Genomic DNA, 16059 nt, shown 5'->3' on the forward strand with positions numbered 1-16059 from the left:
AATCCTCTGCTTCTACTTCTGAACCTGGCTGAGAGTCCTAAATGACATCAGATCCTTACACGACACCTTCTTATGTCACATCATCCTTATGAGATAGGTTCTTGTTTCTCCTAAGACTCTAATTATGATTGATTTCCTGTCTTCCTCTAAGAGTCCATCAGGATGAATGGCATCTATCCCAATCACCATCAGATATACAGGTCCCTCAGATATCCGTCACGAACTGGATACGTATATGCCTCAGTCTTCCTTGGTTCCATTACCCTTCATTCTGACCTCCAGAAACTTCTGCTGCCTTCAGTGAAACTCCTCTACTGAATGTTTCTCTTATGTTTCTGTATTTAACACAAGCTTTAACCTCAGTTTTCCCAGAATTGCCTGGAATATTTGTTAAAGCACAGGTAGATGGGGGCAGGGGGGGGGGGGGGGGGGCCGGGCGCGCGGGCAGGGGGGGTATGCTAGAGACCAAGCATTTTCATTCCCACCAAGTTCCCAGTGGGTTGTTGATGCTGCTGTTTTGGAGATCACACTTGGAGAACCAGTCCCCAAATGAAAACTTGGTGGCTGGTAAGGACATAGTCTCCCCTCCCTTCCTTTCAAGTGGTGGCTGTTGTTCCATTCACTCTTCACATGCAATTATAATTGAAGATGGTTTTGGTGTTTGCTTTGCTGCTGACAACTGTTTCTCTGCTCTTCCTCCTCACCCCTTCCCGAAATACCCAACAAAGCCATCAGACACCCTCAGTCCTTTTTCTGGCACTTCCTACCGACCTTCCAGTCACTCCGCCTTCCTCACTGAAAAATTTCAGCATCAGGCCAACCATTGTTCTTGTTTTTATTACTCTTGCCAACATACTTGGTGTCTTTGCCATTTACATACATGATTCATGACCTTATCTCTATTTCTGTGTTGCCCCACCACTTTACTTTCTTCATTTAACTTAGTTTCTAGGCCCCGAAACTCCAACTTTCTCTCCGAGCTAAACCTTCCTGTGTTTTCCCGGCAAACTCTAACCCTGAAAATTAACAAAAAAAAAACTTTTCATGTTTATTTATTTTTGAGAGAGAGCTGCCAGTTCCCACTTTAAATGTGTGATAAGGGCCTCCTGGGTGGCTCAGTGGGTTAAGCATCTGTCTCTTGATTTCAGCTCAGGTCATGATCTCACTTTTCATGAGACAGAGCTCTGCATCGGTCTCTGCCCTGAAAATGTGGGGCCTGCTTGGGATTCTCTCTCTCTCTCTCTCTCTCTCTCTCTCTCTCTCTCTCTCACACACACACACACACACTCTCTTTCTTTTTATCTCTCTCAAAAATAAACAAACATTAAAAAATGTATGATAAAAAAATCCAAATGGGCTTTCCACATGATTGTAGTGCAGTTCTCTGTTTTGATGATCAGTAACAGGGTTGGAGTTGAGAAGGCTGTTCAGAGTCTCCAGCAAGAGGAAGAAGAAAGTCTTGGTTGCAAGTTTGGATATGGGAGTAAAACCTTTCTGAGTCTGGACCTGTCTCTGATTTTTACCAGTTGAGCGTCCTGGAGCAAGCTATTTACTCTTTTTACAGCTTTGTTGCCTCATCTAGAAAATGGGGGGAAAGACAGCATAAACCATAAACTTAAGTTTTTTCGTGAAGAGTAACAGTATAAAGCATATCAAGTATTTAGCACAGTGCCTGGTGACCAGAAAACACTTGGTAAATGTCAGTTATTGTCAATAAGGTTATTGAATTTATAACCCATCACTTAATTTTGACCAAGGAAGACACATCTTTAGAACATAAAGTGTTCACGAACTAAGATCCTTCTATGTTTCTAGCTTTTCTGACACTGGTTCCCTAAATGGTATCTGAGCGAACTAATCTGAAGGATTCAGTTACTTGGACGTTCTGTACACCCAAAGTAAACTTTGTCCTGAACTATCAAGTTATAATCTATCAGCACATATATGAATGTTTTTCCTGGAATAATTAAATGTTTTCCAAGCCCAGCCATGCCCTGTCTTCCATCTTCCATCAAACAGAGTGAAATGAGAACAATTTAGAGGAAGCAGTAATGTACTAGTAAGTCAGTCTTTCGTTATGAGCTAGTGATTCTGGTTTCCTTAACAACCATTAAGTGATCCATTCATGAAGTGTAGTCAGTCATTATGACAACTGGCACAGGGCTTTGTTCCCAGAATTCAGTTCATCATGACAAAATCAGATTATTTTTAGGCCAGTTAATAATTTTAAGAAAATGGGAAAAAGGAAGGATTTAGGGACAGTTGAGTGGACAGAGGTCTGGTAAGATTTTTTTTTTTTTTTATTTAAATAGGAAGGGAAAAGCAAATCCAAAAAATACTAAAGGACACACCACAGGCAAATTACAAAGGGTCACCATTGGGAAATTCCCATTAGTGATGGCAAGAGAAAGATGAGGAAGGTAATGATTAGCAAGTTCATAGCCATTATCACTAATGGCCGTTCTCCCATCTGTCCTCCATGCCACGAAACCATAAATATCTAATTATACTAAGTTTAATGTCTTGATAAAAAGCCCCTGCTTATTTCTGAGTACTTTCAGAAAGCCAATATTTTATTTGAGCAAAGGTTATTATGAAATCGAGATCAGTATGGATAGTTTTGTTAGGCCACAGATTTTCTCCTCAGCAACAGATCCTTTAAAAAAATCACTAGCTGACAGTTTTAATGTGGTTTAGAACATCACCATATTATAATTTATAGATACAATGTGAAATTCCTACAATGTACAAATGCCTCCTCTGATCTCAAAACAAAAGGAAAAATAGCACACCCAGGAAGAAATACATGGGCCACTAAGAGAAAAGCCAGTGAATAAACTCCTGTTTTCAGAATAAACAATTTTTAAAGCTACTGTGGAATAAGACGAATAGTTACTAAGAAATAAAAAGGAGTTTGTGAAAGTAATTTTCATAATAGTAAAATCATTGTCGTACATATAAACACATTTCTTATTTTGTCATAAATGTTTTTATATATTTTTCAAGTGTCCTAAATACATTAAATCAATATTAAACCAGCAAATGCAGGCCCACTGGTATCTTTAGAAACATATTCATATATCCTGGGATTGCTGCAAGGCTAAGGGTAATGAACATGATTACAACAATGCCTAGAATAAATGAAATGCTCAGTAAATGTCATTAATAAAAAAATAACTATCGCCATCATCTTCATGATCCTCATGATCCTTATATACTGTGGGGGAAAAAAAATATATATATATAGCCTATCAAACAAACCAGTTACCAGCTTTTAAAATATATGTAAATATGTTTTCCCTTAGCTATGATACTTTTCAAAATTAAAAAGCTTTAAGGTAGGACTGGTCTAATAGATAATAAACCATTTCATAGACTTGTTATAGGTGAAAGGATAAATAAGCAAGAAATCAAAATGGATATTGCTGCTAAGAGATACTATTTACAACATGGATTCTCAGTATTTTGAGCAATACTCCAAGAATTTGAAATACTTAGAGATTCACCACCAATCACTTTTTAAGTGAGGCCTTTTTTCTAATTATAGTATTGAAGAGTTTTAGAAAATCATACAAATCACAAGTATGCAGTTTAATGAATTTTATAAGGTGAGGCCAGATCAAAATGTTGAACATAATGGTGCCCCAGAAATTCTCTGATGGCATTTCTAGAGTTTCTTCCACACAAAGATAGCCACCATTTTAATTTGTAGCTCATAGATTAATTTTGCTTGTTTTTTAAAAAATCCTGAGCAGATGAAATATTTTGGGTCAGGCATCTTTCTTCAACATTATGTTTATATAATTTTCTCTTTATCATAGGTTTTTCATTTCCATTATAAGATATTGTTTTTAATATATTTCTAGTTGGAGTATTCTATATGTTTATTATTGCCTATATTTATATATTATTATTATTATTATTATTAATTTATATATTTCCCATATTTTCCCTTATTCTTTGGAAGGGTCCTTGCCTATTAGCTATTAGCTTGTTAATTGTACTAGTCTGTTAATATTCAGAGTACAACATCCCATAATAACTGAGGGAGTGCTATTATCACTACCTGGACAATGCAAGGACTTCAGAATACTGACTTCATTTGCTCCCCATATCCATCTTTTCTTCTACTTTTCAGATTTTTTTTAATGTTTATTTATTTTTGAGAGAGAGAGAGAGAGAGAGAGAGAGAGAGAGAGAGAGAGAATCCCAAGCAGGCTCCGCACCGTCAGCACAGAGCCTGACATGGGGTTTCATCTTGCAAACTGTGAGATCATGATCCGAGCCGAAATCACGAGCCAGACACTTAACCAACTGAGCCACCCAGGCGCCCCTTCCTTGGATATTTTTATTTTATATACATTTTAACTCCTACATGGCATTATTGTTAAAGTCAATATTCAGACTTATTCATGTAATAACTCTTTTGTTCTTTATTCAGTGTTTCCAGCTGATGGTCCTTCAAAGAACACCCCTAATATTCACTTTAATGTTGGTGGTAAATTACCTTGGTATTTTTTTCCCCTGAAAATACCTTTATTTCACCTTCTTTTGAAAAAGTTTGCTCAATTTAGAATTATAGGTTAATTTGGGGGGAAAGGGTCTTCCAGAAGCTGTCTTTTTGGTTGAAAAATAAAACCACAGACTTACTGTATCTCCTTCTTTCATTTGATGTGCCTGTGTGTAATTTTTGTTCTTATCTAGCTTGTTTGGGTTTGTCAAATGTTTGAATCTATGGGTTAATGTATTAATCATTTTTGGAAAATTGTTGGTCAGTATTCCTTCAAATATTGCTTCTGACCCATCCTCCTTCACCTGTTGTCCTAGGAATCAAATTATGTGTATTTTAGACTTTCCACCATGTTCCATGTATTTTCTATATCCTTTTCTATGTTTCGTTTCTGGGTTTTAGTCTGATATTTTACCTACCTTATAATCGAATCATTCTCTTTCTGTTCTATTTCATTAGCAATCCATTGAGTTCTTAATTTAACTTATGCTTTTTTTTCTTTATGGCAGGATCTTCCATTTTATTTTTATTTTTATTTTATTTCATTTGAGAAGGAGAGATGGTGAGAGAGAGGCAGACGGGCAGAGAGAGGGACAGAGAGAATCCCAAGCATGGAGCCCAACACAGCACTCAGTCTCATGACCATGGGATCAGGACCAGAGTCAAAATCAAGAGTTGGATGCTTAATCAACTGAACCACCCAGATGCCCCACCATTTAACTTTTGAAATAAGTTTCATCTGCTTTTTAAAATTGCCTAGTCTGCCCTCATGCTTTCTGAATATATTATCATCATAAATCTTCCATCTGAAAACCTCAATGACTGGATCACCTCCAAATCTCTATCTATTTTCTCTCTCTCCTTTTTTTTTAATGGTCCTGTTTTATGACATGTCTCTTGATTTTTTTATTGAATATCAGCTATTGTATATGAATAATTATTGAGGCTTTGGAAGATAATATCTTTCCATAGAAAATATTTAATTTTCTCATGGCAGCCTATGACATAGCATTTATGAGAGGTGAGTTGGTCTGTTTCCAGAGCACTCATTCTCCTGATATGTAAACCTTGAGGGATCTCCTCTGAAATTATTATTTCTATATACCATGATACTGCCAATAGTTTGTTGCCAGTTACCTGCTGCCACGTTATGCTTGATTTCTCAAGGTCTCCCCCACCAGCTGCACACCTTTAGTATTAACAAAGGTCTATGGGGAATATCAACGCATAATGTTGGACTTTGATCTCTGTGTGCCCTTTCTCTGGCCCCTCAAGGCCTTTGCTGCCTTGAGTATCCCGAGTTCTGCTATTTGGCTCCTACTGCAATACTGTTGAAAGTTTTAAGCCACTCCTGTTTTTTGTCCTAGCCCCTCAGCTCTTTAGGGATGAGCCTCAGATAGAAAAGTAGCCAGGAATGTCTGACTCACTTCAATGCATATTCTCTCCCAGCATCTTGAATGTTCAGGTCCTTTCTGCATTTTTTTTTCCTTTTTGCTTCCTGAAGTGGGAAAGAGGTTTTGTGTTGTTGTTGTGAAATGTTACATAGTTTTTGTAGGTGTCATCCGTGGAAGGACTTGATTGATACCAATAATCTCATTCTACCTAATCTAGATCTATGAATAATTTTGCTGCATCTGAACACACATGCTGCAAGGGCAATGTCTATTACATTGAGAGCTAAGTTGAGTGGGTGAGTGTAAGTGAGAAGCATAACATTGAGTCAGGCCAAAGGAAAAGCACATATGTATCGAAACATAGAAGAGTTTTGAATCCTGAGTATTTAAAAGAGAGGTATTAGTGTGAAGACCAGTTTTATTCAGAGAAAATGTCGTGCCCAAGGAAAACTAGGTAAAACAAGCTAACTTTGTGAAGTGTTAAAGACCCTGAGAAATTTCAGTGTTGTAGTAGCAACTGCTATAAATATGGCTAAGAATTGGTCTCAGTCTTCAATGCCTTTAATTGTGCCAACAAAAATTCAGCTGTTCAAGAGAGTATCATGAAAACTTAGTATGCGTGAATGAGTATCTGTTTTCTTTCTTTCTTTCCTTTTCTTTCTTTTTTTTTTTTTTTTTTTTTTTGAGAGAGAGAGAGAGAGAGATAGAGCAAGACCAGGGGAGGAGCAGAGGGAAAGGGAGACAGAATTTGAAGTAGGCTCCAGGCTCCACACTGTCAGCACAGAGCCCGACATGAGGCTCGAACTCATGAACTGTGAGATCGTGACCTGAGCCAAAGTCAGACACTTAACCTACTGGGCCACCCAGGCACCCCTGAATATTGGTTTTAAATCAATTTCACAATGTGGAAAAATATATATGATAAAGGAAATGTCAGATATCTGAAAAGACAAAGACTATTTTACACAACATTCTAGGAAAATTAATGTGGGGGGACAAAAATAAGTGGAGATACTATACTGTATACCCAGACAAGGTTAAAATGATAAGACCTGAAAACTTAAATAATTAAATATTTCTTAAAATAAATAAAATGTCTATCAAAGTACTGAAACAGAGATGACTTCCTACACTAAATGGAAAGGATGGATCCCCTGAAATGGCCAATAAGTGAGATTTTTTTTTCTACATATAGGGAAATGAGAAATATTCACAATAAATATAGAGTCCATACAACTTAATAACAGAAACATTCAGTGGATAGTAAGAGGAAGGATGTGAGAGATTCATTCTCTGTAGAGAGATTTTTTTCTCTGTAAAAAATGAATTTTAGAAATGTTAAGCCCTCACAGAAATGGTGTTTCACAACACATCACAATTCTTCTCTCAAATTAGTAGAACTTTAAAAAGATAAATAATGATTAACAATTGTGGTTGAGGATCTGATGAGATACGAAAATAAGTACTCTTACAGAAGAAAAGTGTATAAATATGTCCAATGGCATGATAAAAGAAATGTTCAATGCAGATGAATGAGGAAAGAACCTACAGTGATTAAATAAATCATGTAGCCTAGGTACTGGAATATTGTTATTATTAAAATTATAATAACAATTATAATATTGTTATTAATAACATAGGTTGTTAAGACTATGTTACATAATAAAATGCATGCTATTATATTAAAAGTGGAGTGTGAATCTGTAATTACAGTATCCAATTGTATAAAATTTGCGGATGCAAAAATCAACTGAGGCAAACTGAAATAATACAGTGTTTCCCTTCCATCACGAATATTATTTTAAACCTCTTATGTTTTTGGCTTTTTATATAGCTTCCATATTAACTATATAAAAATCTGCAATGTTTTGGAAGCATTTTTCCCCAACATCAGCATGCCTGTTATCCAGAATAATAATACATCTTAATGCTCATACCCAGACATATGTAAGGACTGTTCCCTGAGTTCCTGAGGAACATGGTTAGGATTCTGTGTCTCATGTAGTAGATCTAAGTTGGTATGCCCATTTTCCTGAGTCCTTTGTTCCCTCTGACGCATTGCTAAGAGTTTCTGGACTCTACCATTTAGTATCAGTCACTTATTTTTCTCCTAAGCTTCCAGGGGCTTTCTCAGCTGTATATTAAAACTAGCAATGGGGCGCCTGGGTGGCTCAGTCGGTTGGGAGTCCAACTTCGGCTCAGGTCATAATCTCACAGTTCGTGGGTTCGAGCCTTGCATCAGGCTCTGTGCTGACAGCTCCAGGCCTGGAGCCTGCTTTGGATTCTGTGTCTCCCTCTCTCTCTGCCCCTCCCCTGTTCACACTCTGTCTCTCTCTCTCTCTCTCTCTCTCAAAAACAAAATAAACATTAAACAAACAAACAAACAAACAAACAAACAAAAAACTAGCGACACTGGCTTCAGCAGCCCTTGCCAAGGCATTAGATCCTGGATTATGGGAGTACATCCTGTCCACACACTCTTTCCTAATCAGTTTAATATTCTGCCTTTCTTCTTCTTTCTTGAGCTAACACTTAAGTGAGCCTCCAGACCTGTTCTCCCATTTCTAACAGTACGCATTAATAGACTCTGCAGCTCAGTCTGTGTAACCCCTCCTTTGTTACCAAGACCCACACTTTCTGGTTGAGCCATGCCTGTGTTTGGCCCTAGGTCACACTGCCAGGGAAGGGAGGGTGGGTGAATCTTGAGGTGAGCAAGTTTCAGCTTCAGGTAAGCCGATGGTGGCCGTTCCCTAGTAAGAGGCAGGGAGCCACCGGTCCAAGCAGGCTATGGGATTCAGCCTCTGGGGATGCGATGTAATTGAATGCATCTATCTAGGTAGCCCTTCCCAAATTTCAGGGTTCTGGTGTTTTCCCTTCATGGTGCTGGCTTTGCTGCAGGAGACTTGATTAGACTGGCTATGATCTCTTCCAAGTTTTCCTTCTCTTAAATAAAATCCTTGACCCCATCTTCAATTTCATTTTCTCCTCAGCTGCAGAAAGGAGGGTTTCTTTAAACATCGACATAGAGGTTTTTCAACTTTCACATGAGGCTGTAAGTTGGTAATTAGCTAATCTGAGCTTGACATTTTTCTCCTCAATGCCTTAATAGGCCTTAGCTATATTGACCTATTCCCCATACCTTCTAAATGATCAAAATATTGTAAAAAAAAAAAAAACAGTGTAATGAAAACTCATTTTATGTGAATATATTTATGAAAATCTATATTTTCCAAACAGTGAGAAGAGGGGCATCGTTTTATCTTTTGGGGGAGGGTTATTTATTTATTCTGAAAGAGCACACAAGTGGAGGAGGAACAGACAGAGAGGGAGAGAGAGAATCCCAAGCAGGCTCCTCACTATGAGTTCAAGCAGGGCTTGAACTCACGAACCACGAGATCATGACCTGAGCTGAAATCCAGAGTTGGACGCTTAACGGACTGAGCCACCCAGGCTCCCCTTACCATTTTTTTTTAATCTCTGTACTAAGTTAATTGAAAATATCTGTATTCTTATACCTCCTTCTGTGGTCAATCTGTTGTGATATGTTTTGGTAGAAGTATATAAAGAAAACCACTGTGTGATCATAAAGGGAAGAATAATTTTAATAGCCCTTTGAGATAATTGGGAATATTCTTTGATAGCCTACCAGTATGGAGCAAGTGGCAATTTCTTAATTATGTACAACATAAAATCTGAAACCCTATCAATGAACATTTGTCTTCTGTTACGTTAAGATCCATTGGTCTATCCTGCGCTTTAAATGTGTCTTATTTTTGTGTAGTTTTGTATCATCCTGCATTGATCATTTGGAAAATATTAGTTCATAGAGTTACACCTTCTAAATATTGATACATTTTATTCCATAATATAAAAACATTGTTAATGTTGCCATCAAAATCCATAAATGTCTTAAATATTGTTAGGCAGCAAAACTCACAGCGGCCAATGTAAATAAGGTTTCCGCAATTCCAGTTTTCTCATGAAAGTTCAAATTTTAGAGGTGACTGGATGGCTCAGTTGGTTAAGTGTCTGCCTTCAGCTCAGGGCATTATTTCACGATTCGTGGGTTTGAGCCCCGCGTCGGGCTCTGTGCTGACAGCTCAGAGCCTGGAACCTGCTTTGGATTCTGTGTCTCCCTCTCTCTCTGCCCCCACTCGTGCTCTGTCTCTCTCTCTCAAAAATAAATAAACATTAAAAAAACTTTTTTTAAAAAAGAAAGTTCAGATTTTATCACTGGCAGCAACTACTGCCAATTTAATTCCTTGAACTGACAGGCTTACTTTGTTCATTAAAAAAAAAAAAAAAATCCAAATACCAAAGTCTGAATAACCATAGTTGTCTGTCAATTGTTCTTTCAAGTAAAAATAGTGTTCCCTGAAAAAAAGAAGCAAGTTCAACTCATCACTCAATTGCATAAGCATAAGACAGCCACTGTACATCAGTAGGCAGCTGAAGTGTTTTAGGATGGTTTCCTGTTCCATCACACAAAATAATTAAAATATGTACACGGCTGGGGTGCCTGGGTGGCTCAGTTGGTTAAGCATCCAATTCTTGATTTCAGCTCAGGTCTTGATCTCATGGTTCATGAGATCGAGCTTCACATTGGGCTCTGTGCTGACCGTGCAGAGCCTGCTTAGGATTCCCTCTCTCTCTCTCTCTCTGCCCCTTCCCAAATTGTGTTCTCTCTCTGTCTCTCAAAATAAATTTTAAGAAATCCAAAAAATAGGTATACTCCTGATAATTTAATAAAATTAACAAATTTTACTGCTTTCTAAAGAATGTTCCTAAGTGAAACTGTCATTTTTTTTTAACGCAGTGCATGTGTGGTTGTGAAAATAACAACGACTCCAAGTACCATTTAGTGCCTCTGCCTAATTTGTGTTGAAGCATCAACAGCTTTACCTGCCATGACTTCTTCACTATTAGTGAAAAACAAGTAACCTCTTAGTACTAGCATGAAAATGTTGGGGTCTCTTGGACCTCATGAAGGAGTCTTGGGAATGCCCAGGAGTCTGCAAACCAAACTTTGAAAACTGCTGTAATAACTGATTCAGTTCTGTAATATCATCTACAGATATAGATCTCCTATTAAGTGTTCAATGCACGCACACGCACACACACAAATGCACACGTGCACGGATGCCAGGAAACTCCGGGACGTGTTGGATATACGTCTATTACCTTGAGTTTAGTGATGGTGTCACAGGTCTTTGCAAATGTCCAAACTCACTAAACTACACACATTTAAAAGTATGGTTCATTTTATACCAATGATATCTTAATAAGTGATTAAAAAAAGACCGCCAAGATTCTAAAGCAGGAAGTCTGGTGTTATTGTCTATAGCATTAACTATCATACTATATTACTGCTTAAAGTACAACTAAAAGGTTCCAAAGCTGAGTTATGGAGCTATGTGTTTCAGGTACCACACATGGCCATGACCCTCAAAGTTTATCTACAGATAATCTTGAGGGACTTGGCACCAAAGAAAAAGATGAGCTAATTGCTGAAACGATGAAGGAAGGTGAAAATGGGTCTTGGAACCTGGTGCTTCATAATAATCAAATGGTTAAGGGATATTTTTTACAATTTTAACAGCTGCTGTAGACTTCACAAGAGGAAAGATGGTTGGGTTGGAACCCACCTGGGCATACCTTTTCTCTCCCAAATAGATCGTGGGGGAAATAATGACTTCATTGGAGAGGATAATACAGGAGAATTTTCTTTGGGGAGGGACATTCCAGGTATCATCTAAAGTGGAAAGAGTTGTTTCTGTGAAAAAGATCCTGGACATAGGATTTGCGTAAATTAGAACAGGGTGTATATTACGGTAACACAGTATATTGCATTCAGTGGCCTGTCTGTCTCTATTTCAGAGAGTTTGGAGTTAATTCTCCAGACATGTTTCTTCTTGGAGTGTAGACCAGTGTTCCACAGCCTCTACCTTCCAAATCGTTGCTGGGAGATTTTGGTTTAAGAGCAAATAAGCAGAAAAAAAATTAACCTCAAGGAAAAGAACCTAAGAATTTCAGTATCTTAAAATGTGTGTTTCTGAGACTAAACAGCTGATAAACCAATTCTCTTAATTATATACAAACTAGCTCATAATTATACACCAACCTAATCTCAGGTAAACTTGATAGACGTTTTGGCTTATGGAAGATACATTATGCAGAAGTTCTGCCTTTAAAAACAAAACAAAAAACCCATGACGTGAAAAATTTTTTTGAAAATTCCAGTGATCTCCTTGTTCCCTCATTTATTTTTCCACAATCTGTGTCTAAACTCAGTTATCAATTTACCATTTAATGATATGGTCACTTAAATGGATCATAACTCTAACAAATAGTGCTTCATTTCAAGCTTGGGTTACACATAGTTTCCGATGACTTTTTTTTTTTTCCTTGCCCTGATGTTTCCAACATTGAAATTTTGCACCCTGTGGACTCCAGTGCTATGAGAGTACCTCCACTATCGGGTCACTTTTCCCAGATTAATCTTTTTTTTTTTTAATTTTTTTTAAATTTTATTTGCATGCACTGTATAATTCCAGTTGAAAACTTACATCTCCGTTTCTTTTTCTTTTTTTTTTAAGTATGAAATTTATTGTCAAATTGGTTTCCAACAATTTCCATTTCTTAACTGTAAGACTTGAAGTTTTCCCTAGGGCGTTTAATATCTGCCATAATTTTACCTTGAAAACATATCTGGCATTATTTCTATAATGAACCCCCCTTTTTTTCCTTAATCCTTACTAATGTCCTCACTTTAGTTTCCTCCCTGCATCATGACACACATTGCATCTTGTTATACATGTCCTTCTTCATTAGAAACCTTGATCACAACATCTCAACTTCCTTTTTAGAGTCAAATTTTCACTTTCATTCTATTTGACCTATTTCACCCAGGAATGCCTGTCTCCATTTTAATTGAGAACACAGTTTAATGACATGCTGCTCTCTCATTTTTATTTCATACATTTTAAAACTTTTAAGCTATGCGACATGTGGCCACTTATTGGAGTCTCTGTCCATCTCTTATCCCCTCCGCCCTTTATTTTCTTCTCTGATTCTTGCCCCTATAGAAGTTGGGTCCTATTAGTCATGGCCTATTATGTTTTCCCCTCCCCAGCTGCAGCTGCCTGGATTGAAGTGGACCCTTGGCCAAGACCAGGCTAATCAGGTTGTCTCCCATGTAATTTTGAAAGTTTGATGAGCGACGCTAATTGGTCTATGATGGTTACTAGAAAACAGAATTTGCAAATTCAGAAGTAGTGGGGTGGCCATGTTTAATCATGGGAGTACTAAAGAAAAAGCTTGTTTTCCAAAGAAAAGAAAATAACACACAGGTGAACAGAAATGATAAATGGACGACATTGCCAGGACATTGGGTGGTTTTCTCATTTTTATTTGAGGTCTTCCTGAATCAAACTATTCTTCCTTCTCTTGTGTTCCTTGAAGCACTGTGGGAGCAGAAGGATTTTTGAAACAAGCTTCTGTCACTTGTCTGCATGTTGTTTTTAGGATAAAAGAGACTGTGCCCTTTAGGGTGTACATCCTATGTGTCCTATTAGGTTGTTTCTTGTTTGTTTGGTTTAAAATCAGAGTAGAGGTTCCTCACAGATATTTAAAATCTGGAAAGAAAAGGATGGTTCTTTTCGTTACAAAGGTATCAGGCTAAATATGGAACATCCATGAGCTTTAGAGTCAAAACACTTAGATTTGAACTTCTGGTCTGCTTCTTCCCAACTGTGAGTCCCTAGGGATGTGCCTTTATTTCTCTAAGCCACCCAATTCCTTTTCCTCAGTTATGCTGTACCCTCAGTCTTTAGCACATCGCCCATCATATAGTAGGCACTCAAACACAAGGACATGTGTTTTGCCAACTCTATTTTGGGCAGAAGTGAGCACATTTTAACTTCCTTGAATATTTTGCCTACTGGGGAAAAAGATAACAGAAATCTGAGGGATTCTCACAGGTTTCCACCAGTAGAAAGCTTATCAAAGGGTGATGAAAATGGGCACAGTGGTATGGAAACCCACAAATAGAATAGATGTTAATGTAGAGTTAGCTCTTATCACAGTATTTTCTTGTGGGAAGAAAACTACCAATACAAGCAAGTGGTGTCTCTTACTTGGGAAATGATTGATGTCATAACTACTGGGCTTCCAAGGATATCTTCAATGGTCCCCCATTTTTAGCCTCTTAAATATTTGTAAATCAACCTCCACAACAGAGTTCCATTTGATAAGAACAGACACAATATTTGCTTTCTTTTTCTCTATGAAGCTCGTTGTTATAGAATGGTGATTTGTTCTTTTCATCTGAAAACATTTTCCTCCCCTTGTCATGGCCTGTTCATTAATGTGGTTTTGTTAATGTCCACCCAGGCACCTCCATTAGACTATAAGCTCCATGAAAGCAGAAATTAGTTCAGTGCTTGTTCAACATTTTATTGTTAGTGCTGCCAGAGTACCTGAAACATAATAAGTGTTCAACGAATATTAGGTGTTGAATGAATGAGTGAATGAATGAGCTTGAATTCAGGACGTAGAATTACATCTTTTTGGCCCTCGGGAAAATGCATTAAATTCAAAGATGTGGATATAATTTATTCAGATTTATTAAGCTGCTAATACCTGCCCAGGACAAAGTCCTTGCCTTTTAAAGTTGGCCACAAATAACTTTTCCCAGAAAGGAAATTTTAATAATTAGTTTTGTTTCATACATCTGTTAAACATATTTGTATAAAGTGGTACATGCATTTCAATTTCTAAAAATCTTCCTTAAAGTCACATTTTAACATGTGTTAGCTGGCATTAACTACTGACTAGTTTCACCTTATCTATGCCTTAAGTTAGGGCTATAATTAGTTTAGAGACTGCATCTGTCCAATATATTTTTACCACTTTAAAGTGAAGATACTTGAGTGATGAATGAATGAAAATAGTTGAAACTCATGGCTGAGAAAAGAATGATTAAAAAGCAAATTGTGTATAAGAAGGGATGGAAACAGATACAGAAATACATAATTGATGCCAAAAATATGGATGGGAGTTAAACCATTATTTTCAATGGTCCAGAGCCAAAATACCATATAAAACAGACTCCCAGATTGGCAGATTTATGAGGGAGTCATAAAAGCTAGTGATCATAAAGTTGTTAGAGGGGAGAAAAAAATCTAAACACCATTTACTTTGATTAGATTCAGAATTGAACTGAACTAAATCTCAGAGGGGAAGAGGAATTTTGCGGTTCAGTAAATAAATGTCTCCATGTTATTCACAAACTGTACCGGCCTTTCTGGGAAAGACAATAGTGGGAGATGTCATCGTATCAGCTGTTTCCTTCAAATGATAGTAAGAGCTGATACTGAATTTCAAGCCAGGCTCTTCATTTTCAGTTCTGTCTGTATATCACCACCTTGGACTGGACCCCATCATCCCTTGCTTGAGTTACTACACTAGTTTTCCACATGTCCCCTGCTTCTGCCCAGCCTGTCCTGTCTTTTCTCAACACAATAATCAGAAGGATCACTTTTAAATACTAACTCAGATCATGCCGTCGCTCTGCTAAAACCTTCTGATTGTTTCCCATTTCACTGGGAGTAAAATCAAAGGCCTTTCAATGGCCTTTGGAGTCTGTAGGATCTCACTCCCTGTTCATTCTTTGAATCTGTCTCCTCCTGCTTCTGCCTTTCTCCCTTGTTTCCAAATACCTTGGCCTCCATGCTGTTTCTGAAACAACCAGAGCATGTTTGGAACTTAGACTCTAAGTACTGGTTGTGTTCTTCACCCAGAATGCTCTTCCCCCAGATATCTTCATTGCTAACTCTCTGACCTTATTAAATCTGCTTGGCTCAAATGTCACATTTTCAAAGGGGTCTGTGACTATTAAAAACTGAACTCCCCTCTTCAACCTACCTCAGACATTCCCCATTACCTCTTATCCTGCTCAATGTTTATTTACCAACCTCTACCATGTTAAATAATTTACTTACCTATATTTATTTACATTTTGTAATTGCCTTCCAGCCCCCACCAGAAATGTAAGTTTAGCAAGAATGGGGAATACATTTGTTCACAGATCTTTCCCAAGGGCTTAAAATGGTGGCTGACAGAGTGAGCTCAATAACTATTTGGTAAATGTTTGCA

Source organism: Herpailurus yagouaroundi, unplaced genomic scaffold (assembly GCF_014898765.1).
Source record: "Herpailurus yagouaroundi ecotype Mexico unplaced genomic scaffold, PumYag 206, whole genome shotgun sequence".
Classification (NCBI taxonomy): Eukaryota; Metazoa; Chordata; class Mammalia; order Carnivora; family Felidae; genus Herpailurus; species Herpailurus yagouaroundi.